Genomic DNA, 14,346 nt, shown 5'->3' with positions numbered 1-14,346 from the left:
AAGCCAGCGGCTGCAGCGTAAACACTACACGGGCCGGAGAAGCCGCTGCTGCTATTACCCCCCCATTCACGGGCGCTAGTACTTCTGTGTTTACGCTGCAATGTCGCCGACACCGCCACCCATTTTAACAAGACAAAAACACCTAAATAATCCGTAGTAAACATTGTTTTTTTATCGTACCGGGCTTCCTCTCTGCTGAGACGCGGCCTGTGCCCGACGCCGCTTTGTGCTGTTGCACAAACATGTGTGAACAACATCCATCCATCCATCCATTTTCTGACCGCCTAATCCCTCATGGCGTCGCGGGGGCTGCTGGAGCCTTTTTCCCGATATAAAATAATTGTAGCCGTCCAGTGGTTTCATGGCTTTCATGCTCTCTCATCTGTACTGGCCTGCGTTTGGTTTCTCCCATCATTCATTCATCTTCTGAGGCGCTGTACGTGTCCGACTCCGCTTTCATAAGACATCAAGCAGTGGGACAGATTATTCGGAGAGCTTCAAAGGCTCTGACTCATTCAGACCAGCCACTTCTACGCTTCTCTGTTTGTTGACCTTACGCTTGGCGGTCTTGCCATATTTCGGTTTGGTGAAATCAATGTCCACAATTTGCTGTGCTGTGACCTGTAATGAAACCAATAAAATCATATTTATGAGAACCAAGCTATAAATAAATAAAAATATGTATTCTAAATTTCAGCATCCTGCCATGTATATGCTATTTACTCAAAACTGAACAATATACTTCACTGAGCCAAGGTAATGTTCACATGTACCTAATATTAGGCTAAAAAAATTAACATGTAAACTTCATAATTGTGTACATAAGGGAAATTTATGATTAACACTTATTAATAATATATTGAAATCAAACTGCTGGTACACAACAAATAATGAATTGCAACATTTGCATGAGCAAGTTCCTTTGCAATACCTTTTTCCTGTAAGAGTTCTTCCAGGCGCAGGCAACGCTTGTCTTCGATTCCTGGTTATGGCCGAATCTGCCCACTGCTTCAACTTTGAACAAGAGAGCAGCAATGTGATTGCATGCCTCTCCCAAACTGGAAAGAAAATCAACATACATGTATGCAAAGCCAAACAAAAATGGAACATATTCCACTGTTAATAAAATAGAGTAAATAAATTCTATTACATGTACAAACATTCACTTTGCTTATTTAGTTGGAAATCTGGCCTTTAACCGGTCAAAACAAGATGGTGTCAAACTAAGGAAAGTGTCGGCCCAATGCCAAATAAGATATTTTTTTTTCAACCAAATTATATATGTTTAGTTACATGTTAACACATTTAAACATTGTATGGGAAAAAATATAGATTGAATAAATATTTGGAAAAAAATGTTGTTTACTTACTCAGCTTCACATGTACAATGTGCAGCTATAACGTATCCCTGCTTCTTGTTCAGGCACACCCATGGCTCATGTGACTTGTCGTTGGCCCGTTGGGATGGGGATACCTTTGGTTTTCACAAAGCACACAGTCGTGTCCTTCTCCAGTATGTTACACAAACATGTCTGAAAATGGCCGATATGAAATAATTGTAGCCGTCAAGTGATTTCATGGCTTTCATGCTCTCTCGTGTGTACTGGTCTGGCGTGTTGATAAGGCAGCTGTAAATGTCACCGTACGGAACACTTGGCCAGCATTTCACAGACTCGCTCCGTCCCTTCAGGCTTTTGCTGTATAGATCTGGCAATCTGATACCATCAACCATCAACTTACTCTTAAAACGATCTTGTGATACATTATCTAAAGAACAAAAATACGCAAAGAACTCATCATTTTCTTTGTTTTCGTCCGCCATTGTGTTCGCCTTTTGCCTACCAGTGTGCATACGCGTAAAACCCGAATCAAAATAATGACAACAAATTGGTCTATAGACCAGTTCACGTGTAACATCCATCCATCCATTTATCCATTTTCTGACCCGCTTAATCCCTCATGGGGTTGCGGGGGTTGCTGGTGCCTATGTCCTGATATGAAATAATTGTAGCCGTCCAGTGATTTCATGGCTTTCATGCTCTCTCGTCTGTACTGGCCTGCCGTGATTATAAGGCAGCTGTACATGTTGCCGTATGGAACACCTGGGGTCCGTTCTTCGTACGTACGAGATCAAATGAGACATCCAAGATGATTTCATCCGGCTAATCGTGATCCGGCTAATTGGGTTCTTCGAACACACCTGTTGTTTACGATTAGAATGGCTGGATTGAATTATCTGAGACAACTGCGCGTTCATGCGTTTGTTTAAAAGGGGAAATGTATCGATAGTAGAAACAATGATCAGCAGCGCTGCTATTGGCTGTTCAGCATGGCCAAACAACGCCCACAGTTTTTCTCCCAAGCAGAACAAGAGCTTTTAATGGAAGGTTATGCCGAATTTGAGTTGTAAGTTTTTGAGAGTTGGAACCTAAGGCCTCCTCCTCTGTTTAAGGTTGGTCTTTCTCTCTTGACGTAGATGGCTTCCTTTTCAAACCAAACAGGACCCTCAGACAGAGGCTGGTGCATCCCAAGGACAAAACCCCCAAACCTAAGATGAGCGGAGTGGTGTATGCAGTTCAGTGCAGTGAGGAATGTTCTGATCTTTATATTGGAGAAACCAAACAACCTCTCCACAGACGCATGGCTCAACACAGGAGAGCTACCTCCTCAGGTCAAGACTCTGCTGTCCACTTACACCTAAAGGACAAAGGACACTCTTTTGAGGACCAAAATGTTCACATTTTGGACAAAGAAGACAGATGGTTTGAAAGGGGTGTGAAGGAAGCCATCTACGTTAAGAGAGAAAGACCAACCTTAAACAGAGGAGGAGGCCTTAGGTTCCAACTCTCAAAAACTTACAACACAGCTATAGGATTAATTCCAGCCAATCGTCAACTTAACTCTCACCCTCATTCAGGTGATTAAAACATTGTTCCTTTAAGCCAAGCCAATAACACTCTAACGACTCCTCGTTACAGAGGAGTGGACCAGTTTCGGCCCATTCCGCTGGCTTAATGGTTTTTACGACCGCCCATTACTAAGGGGTGGTCCTGTTTCGGTTGAATTTGCATGTTATCTAAGCCATTACAGGCCTTTGTTTGGTATGGTATAAAGCTTGTTACTCATCATTACTCCAGACTTTTTGAATTGAGAAAGCTTCCGGGAGAGGAAGCGAAACGTCTTCAACTACGGAAAACAAGTCCAGTTGCTTTGTTTTTTACCTTTTTTTTTGGAAGCAATATGCGATTAATTCGAAAAACTCTGAAATTATTCTTGCAGCTTCCGCAACAGGTTGCTGTCGTAAAAATGGACATGGCTATGACAGACTTCCCTATCTCCTCCGCTTATACAGCCGTGATCTAATCTTGTTTACATGAAATAAGCCTGCTCTCGAGCAGGTTTAAGCTGGCGCACATGTTGCTATGACAACAAGTGCAGGAAGTCTTTCGAAGAACCAAACGATCCAAGATCATGCCAAATCGTCAACAATGAAATCCTGCTAACTGAGTTAGCGACGTACGAAGAACGGACCCCTGGCCAGCATTTCAGACTTGCTCCGTCCCTTCAGGCTTTTGCTGTGTGGATCTGGCAATCTGATACCATCAACCATCAACTTACTCTTGTCTGAGAGCGAAGTGCTCTATTAGGAACATACGGGGTAATCAGAGCTCTGACAAGTGATGGAGCTTAATTATCAAGGGCTTCATACATGAGAAGGAGAACTTTAAATTATATTCTTGATTTAACAGGAATCCAATGAAGGGAAGCCAAAATAGGAGAAATATGATCCCTCTTGTTGATTTTCATCAGAACTCTTGCTGCAGCATTTTGGATCAGCTGAAGACATTGAACTGCATTTGGTGGACTTCCTAATAGTAAAGAATTACAATAGTCCAGCCTTGAAGTAACAAATGCATGGACTAGTTTTTCAGCATCACCCCTGGACAGAATGTTTCTAATTTTGGCGATATTCCTGAGGTGAAAAAAGGAAACTCTGGAAACCTGTTTAATATGGGATTTAAATGACATGTCTTGGTCGAAAACAACACCAAGATTTTTTACTTTATTACCAGAGGCCAAGTTAATGCCATCCAGATTAAGTGATTGATTAAGAAGTTTATTTTTTGAGGACTCTGGCCCAAAGATTACAACTTCTGTCTTGTCAGAATTTAAATGCAGGAAATTTAAAGTCATCCAGCTTTTGATGTCATCAAGACATGACTGCAGCCGAAGTAACTGATTGGATTCATCAGGATTTATGGATAAATATAGCTGAGTGTCATCAGCATAACAGTGGAAATTAATCCCATGCTGTATGATAATTTTGCCGATCGGAAGCATATATATAGTAAAGAGAATTGGTCCAAGGACTGAACTCAGTGATACTCCACAAGTGACCTTAGAGTTTGAAGAAGATTTATTATTAACATGAACAAACTGGAATTTGTCTGACAGATAACATTTTAACCAGCCTGATGCTTTTCCCTTAATCCCTACAGTATGCCTTAAGTCTTTGTTGGAGAATATTGTGATCAACTGTATCAAATGCAGCACTGAGATCTAACAGGACAAGTATAGACACAAGTCCATTATCTGAGGCCATGAGAATATCATTGGTGACCTTCACCAGAGCTGTTTCAGTGCTATGATGAGCTCTGAAGCCTGACTGAAACTCCTCAAGTAGGTCATTACTTTGTAAATGTTCACATAGTTGATTAGCAACTACTTTCTCATGAATTTTGGATAGGAAAAGAAGATCAAATATAGATGAACATCAGAATTTCATAATATTTTTCAGTAATATAATATATTAATAATATATATAATAATTTTCAGTTTTATTCTTAATTGCTTATTTAAATTTTTAAGGGGTTCACACCTGGGGGAAAGGTAGAAGACCTTTTTATGACTCATTTTTTAGAGGGAACACTGAGGTTAAAATGTTGGTTTGTGACTGTTTAACTGTATTTTTTATTTTTTTTTAAATTGGATGATGTTTATATTAGACCAGTGGTTCCCAAACTTTTTTAGCCGAGCACCCCATCTGTGTCCCAATCGGGTTAACCCATCCCCAATCTTCAATAAAACAAAACACAACAACAACAACAAAAAAAAAAACAGCAAATGCAACAAGCTTTTTTATAGCCATATTAAAGGCGCCGTGTTTAATCAAGCTCAAATGACCAGAACACGCAACAAATATTTTTTTGCAGTTGCAATTACAGTAACACAAACATCATAACAACGGTTATGGAAATGAAATTAAGATATAATTTGCATTAAATTGCAATAAAGTTACAGACAACATCCACAACACCATCCTGAGGATTTTCAGGTGTTTCAGTGGCTCAACCTTGAGCCAGAGAAAGAAAGAGATGCTCAGGTCGGTCACACCTCTACAGACAACCTGAAACTTCCCTGAAGCAGAGACCATCCAGGTGGATTCACAGAAAAAAACTATGATAATCTACCTGTGTGTGTGTGTGTGTGTATGTTCTGACTTTGTTTATTTCATGTACCAGCTTTTAAATTTAAGTCTGACAATTTATGCCACGAAATAGAAACACGAAGAAGTTTAATTTGGTTTGTGTCTGATGATGAGAGAGAGAGAGAGAGAGAGAGAGAGCACTTTGAGTGGTATAGAACAACATTAACAGAACGCCGGCTTCAATAAAGCTTTTATTGATCAGAGAAATATAAAGTTATATCTTGATTGTTTCACGGCGGTTACATTCAGCTGGTAAACACGGTCATGACAACACAACTCAGCTCCCCTCACCACCCTCCACCTATTTCCCTGTTCATGTCTGAATACGTGCTAAAACTGCATCTTTAAAATGAACTGCACTCATCAGAATGAGAATGAAAAGCATTACAGCTCTGTGCATGAGCATAGTCAAGAAATCACGCCTAACACCAATTTTCCCACCAGCAGCAGCGGTGGCGGCAGCTTTGTGAGCATAATATGCGCATCAGTGCTTGTTACCGATTCAGAGTCACATTGCCATGGGCAGCGCTGTTTGTGTGTGAAGGTGCTGCGCTCCCTGGTTTCAGCCAATTGAGCATATTTGCGATAATGAATGAAGTAGAGGCCACAAGCTATGTGTGCATATCCAACAAAAGGAGTAGAAGAAAACTTCTTCTATATTTAATCTCAAAATGAAGTGTAAAAGACTTCTTCTAAATAAATAACTTTTTGTGTGAATATTTTTTTTTTATTTATTAGAGTTACAATTTGTGAATTTATCTTTTCCAAAGGAAATGTTTATTTACACATCTTTATGGTGTAGGGAAAAAACACTGTCAGACCGCCATTGCATTTTTCATCTTGCTTACACACAGATGACGATTGCTTTTATTGATGTTTTTTTACTAAAAGCCTTTACATGTAGCCTAAATGCATCTACTTGAGAAACACATAAGAGAGCTATAGTTTCCTTTTAAGCAAATTGGTGTAGAATAAAATGAGTATCAAAAATACAGACATGGTAAATATTAACACATTTTTTCCAAATAATTGGTTTAGTCTAATGAAACAAAATAAAATAAATTTCAAACTTAGTCTTAAGAAAATTGTTGTAAGATGTCAATTTGCTTAGCTTTTTTAGAACCCAAGAATATTGACTTCTATGTAGATGACATGTGTTTCCTCAGATGATGTGCCCGCTGTCCTTTTCTTGCTGGCTTTTCTTCTTGTGGAAACTGCTGAATAAATATACAAGTCCTCATGTGACTGAGGACACAGATAAAATGAGATGCCAAATGCATTAAAAGCACATATTTAACCATCTTAATATCCAGGTGTATTTCTTATTTAGTAATACCTTCTGGCTTTCTTGATTTCCTCTGATTGGTTCATGTGATTGCCGAGCCACTGTTGCTAAGTTGGAAATAAAAAAAAAAACATTAAAATAAGGATGTGTTTCAGTCTTTCCCAGCTTATTATTTTATATATTGGTGTCTGAGTGACAACTTACCATTGCAACATTCATTTAACTTTTTATTAACTTGTATGTTTAAATATATGAGGAAGGCTATAACAACCAGGCACATAGCCAAAGCAGTACTCATCAGGAAGACAACTGTATTGTAATTACTTGAATCTATTTGGTTTTCTGCTGTAATGAAACCATAAAAGGAAGCAAGGAAAGACAAATCAAAGTCATGTAATTTTTCACTTTCATTGTTTGAAAAGTAAATTACCTTTAGTGTTGGGGTTTGATTTTCCTCCAGATGTGCTTTCGTCATACTTTGTCATAGCACAGTGATATATCTGAGCACCAGACATGCTGTAGTTCTGGAAATAGCTGTACACACATCCTTCAGAGTTAAATTTAAGTCTATCTTCATCATTGTCAGTGTAGTTTAAACTTGGGAGAGTTTGAATTGATTCAGCTCTAAAACAGAGCAAACTCTCATCTCCAGGACAAGATTTATTTTGAGAGTCACGGAGGCCTGAACAATACAGAGTCAGAGAGTCACGGAGATGGGGTGGAGCAGATGTGGAGTTCGCAGATTCTAGTTTCAAACAGAATAAAATCAAAAACATTTTAAGAAACATTAGAAAAATATTAGAAACATTTGCAAAGAAAAAACTTGAATTGATACAAAGATAAATAAATACTTGGGCATTTAATTGCATTTTTCTATTAACTTACTTTCAACTGACAGGTATGTTACATTCAGAATACTTTTGCTTCCTTTATACACTCTCTGACAGAAATACAATCCAGAATCATTTTTCCTTGCTTTCGTGATCTGCAAAACAACAATTCCAGGTCCCAAAGAAACTTTAACATGAGAATACATATTCTCATGTTTTCCAAAGATGTCGGGAGAATCTCCAGAACTGGTCCTCATCCACAAAAACTCTCCAGCATCCCTGCGTGAGCATGTCAACTTCACAGGATCTCCAACATAAATAGTCTTTGTTTGAATGGTTGGATAATCTTTACAACCTGAATAACCAACAAACATATCAGTTACAGAGTGCAGGTAGAAAAACATGAGAAACAGAATTACACAATTGCACCTGGATTAAATCTGAAAGGTTAACTTACATCCATCTTTCATCGTCAACAGCAAATAAATTATAAGGATCATTTTCTGGTAATCCAGCAGAGGACTGTTGTTATTATGTGATCTTATTAGATATGATTCACCTAAATGTAACCACATAAACTGGGAGGAGACAGATTTAGAGTGATATGATTGGTTCAGATGTAGAGCCATCTGGTTGGGCTTTTACCTTTCTACCACAATGGAAATAAGATGAGCCATCCCTCAAACACAAACACCCAAAACAAAAAATAGCAGTAAGCAGCTGTCATTTCATAGTAAATTCCCTTTGTGGGTTCTGTCAGAGATGAAAAGAGGTTAAAAAAAAAGCACAAACGCTAAATTTATGTTTTCATGGTATTTAGATTAGTTCCATCTCATCTTTTTTCTCTTTCGGCATGAACCAGAAACTTCTAAAACTTAAAAAACAAGTTCGACAAGATAATTCTAACAGTTTGTCTGAAAGATAGTTGTTTCTATATAAATTGATTTTGTCTGCAACATCTTGCAGGTAAGGTTAAAAAAGTCATAAGCCCCAACAACAAAACACTTTGAAGCTGGGGCTCAAGCTTCTTCTTGTTCTTATAACACCTGTGTTGGGATCTGTAAGTAAAATCTAAGATTTAATTTACCTTGCCACTTTCATGCAGCCTCCAGAAAATATATATATATTTTTTAATAAACACATTTATTTCTGTTTTTAGCTGTAATGTTGACTTAGGATAGTTTTGACCAGCAAATAAAAAGCTGAAGAAGAAAAATTAACACATATTTATTACAGTTTTAAACTTTTTTCACAACATGGCGGAGTGACATACATTATTATGAACAAATAACACATTTACGGCAAAAAAAAAACAACAAAACAAAACTCTTTCACTTTTATGAATCTAGGGAAATTTTTTTGCTGGTTGTAAAATAATTTAAATCTAACATCAGAACAAAATCACAACAGGTTAAACACGTCCTAATCTAACAAAGATGAAGCCAAAATAGTAAAAAAGCTGTGTGAAAAGGAAGCACACCCTTAATGCATCTAGAGGGAGAGCATTACTATCAGTTTATGAACCTGTTTTATTATCAGTGATCTTTTTGCATCATTTAACAGGGAATAAAAGTGGTTTAAACATGAGAGAAATATCAGTTTTAAGGATAAAACATCACTTTTTAATTGAAACTTATTATTTTGGAGTTGCTAACAGATTCCAGAATTATTTTAGCAGCTGATCTCCCTTATTGGTTTTAACCTAATAATTAAGCATAGAAACAAAAGATAACAGAGACTATGGCGTCAACTTGAGGGGGACTTTGGACTTGAGAGTGAATCAGCACCGGCTGATCAAACGGCTGACTGTACCAAAGGTTCTGCCGTCTGAAATATGAAACCCACCTTGAATCTGAGGGAAGAGTCTGGGGAACAGAATGGGGTGGGGGGGACATATCTTTGAACCTTATGAGAAACCAAACTGCTTGCTTTGGACCGGTGCGTCAACCCTAAATAGGCGGACGCGTTGTGCCGACAGCCGACACCCAGGAAAAGGTCATGTAGAGGTGACCTCTGGGGGCCTGGAGGTGCTACGGTCCCCCTGGGTGTCATTCATTTTCAGTGAAAGTTTCTGAAAACCAACGTCTGTGTTGAACATTAAAGTCTGACTGCGTCTCTGGAAGTTCAGCTGAGAGTTGTTTTTGACTAAATATAAGAGAAACGGGGGCAGTACGAGCAGCCTTCTTACACGACTGACTGTTCTGCTGTCAGTCTTTGGTTCCATAAAGCCGGCTTTAGTATTGCACATCAGAGGGTGAGTCAAGCTGTAAATTCATGAAAAGTTGAGTCAAGCTGTAAATTCATGAAAAGTTGAGTCATCTTTAAGAAGACCAACTTTTGGAGCCATGTTGTGAATTTCATATTTCCGCTGGCTAAAGGATTCTCTATCTGAAAGACCTTTTACCTTACAAAAGGCTGCCTGGATGCAGACTAGATTTCTACAAACTTCCTTTTACTAAATGTCTACTCAGATTGTTGTTCTTCATTTGTAGATGTGTTTTTTTTATTGAAAATATCACATTTGAAATAAGCTCTAGAGGCTTTTCATAACAATGGCACAATGGGACTTGCCCTCATGTGTCCTGGCAGTATAGCTTTGACCTTTTTGCTAATATTATTTGTTTGAAGAAGCAGTTCATAATAAGCAAATAATTCATATTTTGGCATATTTCTATGCTAAAACATTCACAAAAAGTAACAACCATTTTCAACATAACAGAGGCATTAATCCTATACTACATAAATCCTATACATTAGTAGAAGCATTGCATGGTGAAATATTGAGATGATAAATTAAAGACACACTGCTGTTTCTGTGGGTCACCTTTTTGTTTCAGTGGTTGTTGTTAGCAAGATGTAGACAAATGAGATGTGTAGGAACCAGAAATTATTTCTTTTGTAGGAGAAAGAACATCAGTTATGACTTAAGAGAACCCACTCCTTTCAGGAGTTATTGTTGGCAAGATGTTGACAAACAAGATGTGTAGGAACCAGAAATGGTTTCTTTGGTAGGAGAAGCAACATCAGATATGACTTAAGAGAACCCACGCCTGGCATGCTCCAATGGTGCAGGGGTAGCGAGCATGAACTATGTATGGAGGCCTTGACCTCAATGTGGCTGACCCAGGTTTGATCTGGAGGTCCTTTGCCTCCTTTGCATCATAGTGGTATTTTTTTTAGCCAACATGTGTTTATTTAGTCAGATTATTATTTTGTTTTCTTGTTTTTGGTGTTTAATTTTCAGGCTTCCGCTATTTCTGTTTTCCTAATGTGCCATTTTTCTTTTGTTTACTTGAAATAGTTCAACGTCATGGATCCCGCTTTGCTGTTTCCCATCAAGTAAACCAGTTCCACCTGTTCCACTAATCCCAATCCAAGTACTCAGTAGCTCCTCATATTTATTGCTATGGCCTCTTTTGGCTATTGCCATTCATGTCAGTGTGCCTGTTTTCCAATTAGTTTTTTATCTCCTGCTGCCTGCAGTATTTATTCTTTACAGAATCCATCAGAGATCATAAGACTTTCAGTGTCATTTATCTGCCTAATCTGAATTCCAGGTTTTACTAAACATGACTTAATGTTACAAATCTTTGCATTGAAAATCCCTTCTATATTGGTTTTGCCAATATGAGTTAATTTCTGGTGTCAGAGTAACAGGTTCAGCTATAACACAGACATGTTCAAATCACATACTTTCTTTTAGATACTGTTAAGTAGGTTTGTTTACAATTGAACAACATGATTGTGTTAATTAATGGAGTCCTTTTGCTGGAGATTTTAGCAGCTGAAGAGAAACAAATAAGTATATTCTGAACAATAAAGGTTTGGAGAGTACTCAGTATTTTGCCATGGGAGTGTAACACGTCAAGCTAGAATATTATAACTCCAATCTTGCCTGATCTCAGAATCAGAAAAAAACCCACCTGAGCCAATTCTTGTCTTGAACACTGGGATGGAGCTGAATCAGTGAGGGTTGTAGTAATAGTAATATCTTCTTTATTGTCATTGAAACATACATTACAACAAAATTTGTTTTCTGCTTTTAACCCATCACCCTTGGGGAGCAGTGGGCTGCCACTGTGCGGCGCCCGGGAAGCGTTCTGGGGTTAAGGATCTTGCTCAGGGACCCAGAGTGCAGGCACTGGGGATCGAACAGGGTACTTGCAACCTTCTCTGACTGCAAGCACGCTGCTCTAACCACTCGGCCACGACACCCCGTAGGGGGTAGGCAACCTGTCTTACTCAAAAGTCCAGTTATTTCAAAACTTAATGATTGTTGAAATGGGAACACTTTAAGGACACTTTATTTATATTGTCTGATGCAACGGTATTGCTGGATGTAAATTGCTTTGATCATTTAGTAGAACATTTATAGTGGTTTTGCACATTAATATAAGTAAAGTTTTTTTTATATGGCCTCTGACCAAGCTCCTGGAAATCTGCTCACAGGTCGGTTTAATTCAGTTCAGCATGAGTGGTTTTCCATTACAACTGAGCACCAAATCAATGTGGGCGGAGTCGACATGGCAAGGCAGCGGCGAGTCATACACATAAATTACTTTACATCAACCACAATGCACAAAAATATGTGCACCCCTGCATTGAACCTTGGTTTTGGTTTGGTGTTTTCTATCTTCTTTAGTATCTAATGATATACTAGGTGACTGCTGTGGCTGTTGTGTGTTTTTTTTTCATATAGCAGGTATGATTCTTGTTTTGGAGTCACTCTAGTTGCAGAAACAGTGACTGCATCCCCTAGTAAATCAGAAACTGATAGTCTGACATCATGCTTTCGGGCCAATGTGCTCGGAAACTCATCGAAACGAACGCTAAAAAAAGGAACAGTTGCACATTAACTTTAAAAGGGGCAAAAGTAACAACCCACTCCAACCCCTACACAATCCCCACCCATCCAAGTCTTGAAGAGAAAAATATTTATGGATGCAAAAATATTGAACACTGGTCTGCCAGAAGAAAACTACTTTAAAAGCATTCATGATCTATGTCTGTAGGAGGTCAGAAAAAAGCCCAGAGTAATGTAAAAAGCAGTGCTGGCCTCTCTTGCCTCAGTTAAGATCAGGGTACATGATTTAGGTATGAGAAAACGACTGGAAAAAAACCAGACCCAAGGCAAAACCCACTGCTGACCAAATATAACAAAAATGCAAATCGCATATTTACCAAAAAAGCATACTGTCAGGGTTCCCTGTGTTTGCTTGCTCTAACTCTGCTCCTCAGGTGTGTCTAGTTGGCTGTGGGGGCGTGGTCCACACCTGCAGCTCGTTGGAGGCGGCTTCCTCTGGCTTCTTAAGCAGAGCACTTACAGATGGAAGATGCCAGAGCCTTAAACCAGTCGTGGTACGACGTGGCCTCTGACCAAGCTCCTGGAAATCTGCTCATGAGTTTTTCTACACTCAACTTTTGACTAACTTTGAGTCTCCTGTTTTGTCATAGTTTTTTGGTGCTGGTAAGCACTCACCTACCTTGACGCTCCGTCCGAAGAATCACTAGGCTCAGATTTTGCTCTGGTGCTCCCCCTCTTGCTCCCTGGAAGTTACCCAGCTGGGCTTGAGGTCCCCTTTCCAGATTCTAGTGATGGTGAGATGAAGCCTCATGAGGCATTGAACCACTTGAGCACACTGGTTCGAGAAAGGGTTCATTTCTTGGAGTTTCATGTGCACACGGAACCACCTACTGGCCAGGTGTATAATCACAGCCAGCTGTATCTTAACATGTGTGATGTATTGATTTTTTTTGTCTATTGGCTCTTGGGAATGACTTCACAAAAGGTGTAGGACGAAATCATTTGCCTACATAAATTGTGTATACACATGTGTATAATAAAATATTGTTTGAATGTATTCTGTGTGTAATTATTCCCAAAATAGTAGTGTCATGTGATATGGCATGGTGTGTAATAATCAGACCTCTCAACTTTTATCAAAAGTTAAGAGTGAGATTATGCTAATTTTGGGGGCGTGGGGGATTATGGTCAACAATTTCCCCTCAGCAGCAACACTGAAGCACACAGAGGTTCGCGCTGCGTCTTTACGCACGATCCAGCTGCTGATGTCTTCCTCCTTTCAGCTCACTGCACTTCTAGACTGTTACAGTTTATAACATTCTCATCACCTTTCACAGCGAGAGGTTTATCAGTCAGTCACCGCGCTGACCAGACAAATCTCAATTGCTCTCGTCAGTGCAGCGGTACGGTGGGCAGATTTTACCCCCGTTGGTGCGCTGCGGGGAAAATGCATAACTAAATACTGTAAAGGGCTCCTAGAAAGGGAACAGGGGTACTGACAGGTCTGAGATGAAGCCCCTGATGTTACAAGTTCTTTAAAATTACCCTTAAAAGTGCGCACCTGAATTAAAGCGCGAGGCAGCAGCCCACCGAAGCGCCACTGATCCTATGTTGTTAAAAACGAGAGCATGAAACACAGCTAGTAACTCTCCTATTGACTTTAACTGGCACACGTTGCTACCGATGTGAGGACATTAAACGTAGTGATTCACGTTTTGAAGGGTGAACAGTGATAAAAGCACCTGCTCCGAGGGAAAGGAGGGGGAAGAGGAGCAAGCGCTGAGGCACAGAAATACGGTGCATGTAGTTAAAAATGCAGAATTAATAAAAACGAAACTTAGAAACAGACCAAGTGGCGTTTTACACTGCATCTGGTTAGCAGAACTGTTTTATGATCCAGCGTGCAGCCATGACTGGTTCTGAATGAACCGGTCATCTG

This window comes from Fundulus heteroclitus, chromosome 23 (assembly GCF_011125445.2).
Source record: "Fundulus heteroclitus isolate FHET01 chromosome 23, MU-UCD_Fhet_4.1, whole genome shotgun sequence".
Taxonomy (NCBI): Eukaryota; Metazoa; Chordata; class Actinopteri; order Cyprinodontiformes; family Fundulidae; genus Fundulus; species Fundulus heteroclitus.
This window is presented reverse-complemented; position numbering follows the sequence as displayed.